We start from the raw sequence: 5,752 nt of genomic DNA, 5'->3' as shown, positions 1-5,752 counted from the left end.
GGCACAGCAGGAGGCACAGCAGGCTGACACGTGATAAGTACACAAGTTATGATAAAGTACCGCATGAATCACAATCAGACGCGCCGTTATGACACACCGTTAAGAATGCAACAAATCAGACATCATTGCCATACGAAAATACGATAGCAACTGTTATGACATCATTAATACAGGCCGACCTGTTAAGAAGCCGACCGTTATGATACCAGCAGAGCCCGCAATCGCATGACCGCGCCGATAAGTCATACCGTTATGACACAATTACACCCTGGCGATGCGCCCGTTATAGACATCACATATCCCCGTTAAGAGCGCAACAGCATAAGGCAATATGATCACCGTTAAGAAGCTACCGCTATGACCCCATCAACCGCCTTTATGACATCACGTCACAGAAAGCGCGCAGCGCGACATCACCGCTGTCACGCGTCAACATGACATCACCGTTAACAGGGCCGGTACCGTCAATGCAACGTTACGACATCACCGCTGGCGAATCGCGCCGTTATGATACCGTTGCTGGTTTATCGCTGGCGATGCTACTGCTATGGAGTGCAACACCGGCAGGCCGCGGGCTGAAAGCAGAAGGCAATGTTATGATATCACCGTTATAGTCGGCGCTTTTTATGAGGCAACAAGTTATGACATCACCGTTAGCCGCGCTGTTGCGATGCGCCGTTAAGAAGGAAGCCAGGAGGCACAGCAGGGGATCACCGTTAAGAGGAGTGCGCTGTTAAGAAAAACGTTATGATGCGTCGTTATGAGACGGGCCGTTAGTGATGCTACCGTTAGCCGCAATGTTATGAGGTACCGGTTGCGACATCACTGTTGCTAGTCGCGCTGTTATGACATCAACAGCTATACGCTACCGTTTATGACATCACCGCCATACGGAAACAGGATATGGCCGTTATGACATCACCGTTATTAATCCTGCATATGACATAATGTTATGACATCACCCCATCACCACAGTTATGACCACCGTTATACCGACCCGATCTACCGTTATGAATATGTTATGACATCAACAGCCAAGTCATACCGTTATGACATCACCACATAGCGTTATGACATCACCGTTATGACCCATAATAATCCCGTTACGACATCACAAAACCGTTATGATATCACCGTTAAGAAGCAAAAATGATAACGGCGATCACTTTGCGTCACGCCGTTATGACATCACCTGTTACAGCGACAGCCATCACACAATGTTATGACCGACAGCCATGACATCACACCCACCGTTATGACACTTATCACCCCCGTTATGACATCACCGTTAGCCAAGCTATGATATACCGCTATGACATCAATGTTGATCATATTATGACATCACCAGCAGAGCGCGCCGTTATGACGACACGTTATAGTCGCGCTGTTATGACATCACCGCTGGCGAAGCCGGTACAATGATACCGACATCATGGCGACATCACCGTTATACACCTCGGTTATGAAGACATCACTGCTGACGAACCGTAGCTATGATAACACAGTGCTGCTGGCGCGCCCAGCAGGAGCGCGCCGTTAAGACGCACGGATATGAGAGCACAATCAGAAGCGCCGAGACATCAAAGCGTGTTAAGTGAAGCACAGCAGGAGGCGGACACAGCAGAATACACAGCAGGACACAGCAGGAAACACAGCAGGAGATACAGCAGAAGGTACAGCAGGAGACACAGGAGTCACAGCAGGAGACACAGCAGAACGGCACAGGTAGCAGCAGGAGGTACAGCAGGAGCTGCAGGACGTACAGCAGCAGGAGACACAGGCAGCACAGCAGGAGACACAGCAGAAGCTGCAACAGCAGGAGACACAGCAGGCAGCAGCACAGGGGACACAGCAGGAGGGTGCACAGCAGAAAAACAGCAGGAGGTAACAGCAGGAGAAACAGCAGCAGCCGGCATGAGACACAACATAACTGCAACATCAGAAGAGCGACATCAATCACCGTTGACCGATGAAACCAATAATATAGACATCACGTTATGAATCAACGTTAAGAGCATCAATAATACAGACGCAAGTAGCCACACGTTATGATACCACTGTTATGACATCAATACCACAGCAGCGCCGTTATGACATCAATGTTATGACATAACCCAGCTATATGCACCAATAAGTACCCATAAGCAAACATCACCGTTAAGAACCCACCGTTATGAATATCAAACATACCGTTATGACATCCAATACCCCCATACAGACATCACCGTTACGACATCAAGCGAGACACGCTAAGAAACCACGTTATGACATCAAGTTAAGAATAACCAATGTTAAGAAATCACCGTTATGAATCATCACTGCTATGATGCAAAAATGTTACGAATGCTATGGAGACATCACCGCAGTACAACCCAATGTTATGACATCACCGTTATGACATCAATAACTATGACACAACCGTTATTCAACCAATGCCAAAAACATCACTGCCATGACATCACAGCATTATACACATCAACAATGTTATGAGACACTACAGCAGAACATTACAGGAGGACAAACAAGACAGCAGAAACACGCAGGAGACAAACCACAGCAGGGCGACACACAGACAGGACACAATAAGCATGAGCACACAGCATGACAACCATTGCTAAGCCGAGCACCAATAAGAAGGGATCGTTATGACATCACCGTTAGCACACAGTTATGATACACATAATACAGTATACAAGTTATGACATAACCACAGAAACACCACAAGCATTAATCAGGAATCAAACAAGCATATAATACGCCAAGAACAACAATATGATATCCAAAAACCGCCAGAATGAACAATTAAAAGACATCACAAGAATACTACGTTATGACATCATCACCGTTAGATGCGCCGTTACAGCGCTACCGTTATGATGCTACCGTTAGAAGGCACAGCATGAGGCAATAATCGCACGAAACGTTATGATGCGTTATGACATCAATAAGTTAAGAATGCGCGCCGTTAAGAACATCACCGTTATGATAAAAAGCTGGCGCGGCCGTTATGAGAAGACAAGCGGCGAGCGCGCCGCGTTATGATGCCGTTGCTAAGAAGGCACAGTAGCGCACAAGCAGGAGCGCGCCGTTAAGAGGCTACCGTTAAGAATAAGCAATAATCACCGGTGACATCACAGCGGTGATAGCGCTGTTATGAGTGCGCTGTTAGAAGGCACAAGGCGCCAATCAGGCCGCGCGCTGTTATGACATTACTGCCAAGATATACCGTTAAGAATGCTACCGTTATGACATCATCACAAGAATGCGCCGTTATGAGTACCGTTAAGAATGCTACCGCTATGATGCGCCGTTGCACGCGACATCACTGGCACGCCGTTATGACATCATCACCGTTATGATATGTCTCATATCAAGCGTTATGACATCAATAAGAATGCCATGACATCACCGTTATGATGCGTCATTATGATGCGTACCGTTAAGAATGCTACTAAGCAGAATGCTACCGTTGGCGATACGATAAGCAATAAGCAGAGGCTACCGTTAAGAATACACAAGGCGAACAATGTTATGATACCGGGTTATGATAAGCACCGTTATGATATCAATCCAGAATGCTACCGTTATGATATCACTGCTAAAGGCAATGTTGTCATACCGTTATGATCATCGTTAAGAATGTCATACCATTAAGAATACAATGGCCATACATCACGTTATGACGTACAAGAATAAGCAATGTTATGACATCGTTATGATGCTACTGTTGGCATCGCGCGTCAGTTGGCGATATCATTAAGAATGCTACCGTTATGACATCAACGCTATGATATAACCGTCAATCGCGCCGTTATGACATCACGTTAGACAAGCACCGTTATGACATCACGCTAATCCAACGCCACGTTAAGAATACAAAAAGTTACGACATCACAGTCAAGGTACGTTATGACATCAATGTTACGATATACCAAGAATATGCACCGTTAACGATCACCGTTATGATACAGAAGAAAGCTACAGATAAGAACAGCCCATGACACAGAAGAACAAGCAAGTAGACACACAGCATAAATTACATGAGCTAAGAATGCACAGTAGACACACTGTAGACACACAGCAAAGACACAACAAAGGACGTAAAGAAAGCTACAGCAAGACACAGAAGAAGCTACCGTTATGACATCAATGTTATGACGCTACCGTTGCAGAATGCGTCAGTTATGACATCACTGGCTATAGGGCCATACCGCTAGACATCAACAGCAGGAGGCACAGCAGGCAGCGCAGGTGGGAGGCCGGAGACTCTTCTTCCCCACCCATTCTCCCCCTCCTCTCCTCCTTCCCTCCTCCTCCTCCCCCACTCCTCTCCTCCTTCTTCCTCCTCCTCCTCTCTCTTTCTCTCCCTCCCTCCTTCTCCCTCTCCTCCTCCTCCTCCCTCCTCCCTCCTTCTCCTCCTCCCTAACCTTTCTCCAGCCTCTCCCCAAGGATTTATATAGATAGATAGACAGACAGAAGGACAGACGGATAGATAGATAGATAGATAGATAGATAGATAGATAGATAGATAGATAGATAGATAGATAGACAAATAGAGGAAGAAATGTTAAATAGACGAGAGAGAGAAAGAGAGAGAGAGAGAGAGAGAGAGAGAGAGAGAGAGAGAGAGAGAGAGAGCTCCTCCTCCCCCGCCACCCCTCACTCTCACACAGGGTCACCAAGTACACCTCCTGCCCTCACTCCATACATACATACATACATACATACATACAAACATACGTACATACACACATACATACAGATATACGAATACACAGGTTGGTTAGGTTAGATCAGGTTAGGTTAATATAGGTTAAGTTAGATTAGGTTAGGTTAGATTAAGTCAGGTTAGGTTAGATCAGCTTAGCTTAATAGAGGTTAAGTTAGATTAGGTTAGGCTAGATTAAGTCAGGTTAGGTTAGATCAGGTTAGGTTAATATAGGTTAAGTTACATTAGGTTAGTTAGATTAGGTTAGAGATTGCGGTTAGGTTAGACGGTAGGTTAATATAGGTTAGGTTAGATTAGGAGGTTAGATTCCGTCAGGTTAGGTTAGACTGGTTAGGTTAATATAGGTTAGGTTAGATTTAGGGAGGTTAGATTAAGTCAGGTTAGGTTAGGTACACATAACAAGATACAAGGATCAGTTAATGTTTCCAGTGTGTGTCGAGGTCTTGTTGAACCCTTCGTCAGTAGAGGTTGGACCAGGAGGAGGAGCCCCTTCAGGTACTGTAGGTGGACAGTACACAGGTGAAGGCAGGGGCTGGTGGGTGTTGTCAACGCCGCCAGGTAGTGTGTGGGAGAGGGAAGGAGAGAGAGAGGTAGGGAGTGGTGGGAGGGAAGGAGAGAGAGTGAGAGAGGTAGGAGTGTGGGAGGGAAGGAGGAGAGAGGTAGGAGAGGGAGGGAAGGGAGAGAGAGAGAGAGAGGTAGGGAGGTGGAGGGAAGGAGGAGAGGTAGGAGTGGTGGAGGGAAGGAGAGAGAGAGAGGGAGTGGTGGTGGGAAGGAAAGTGAGAGAGAGAGAGGTAGGAGGGTGGGAGGGAAGGAGAGGAGGGAGAGGTAGGGAGGGAGGGAAGGAGAGAGAGAGAGAGGTAGGGAGTGGAGGGAAGGGAGGAGAGAGGGAGGGTGGAGGGAAGGAGAGAGAGGAGAGAGGTAGGAGTGGTGGAGGGAAGGAGGAGAGAGGAAGGGAGGGAGGGGAAGGAGAGAGAGGAGAGAGGTAGGAGGGTGGGAGGGAAGGAGAGAGAGTAGGAGGTGGGA

Source organism: Homarus americanus, unplaced genomic scaffold, assembly GCF_018991925.1.
Source record: "Homarus americanus isolate GMGI-L3 unplaced genomic scaffold, GMGI_Hamer_2.0 scaffold49667, whole genome shotgun sequence".
Lineage (NCBI taxonomy): Eukaryota > Metazoa > Arthropoda > Malacostraca > Decapoda > Nephropidae > Homarus > Homarus americanus.
The sequence above is the reverse complement of the archived record's forward strand: the minus strand, read 5'-3'. Positions refer to the sequence as shown.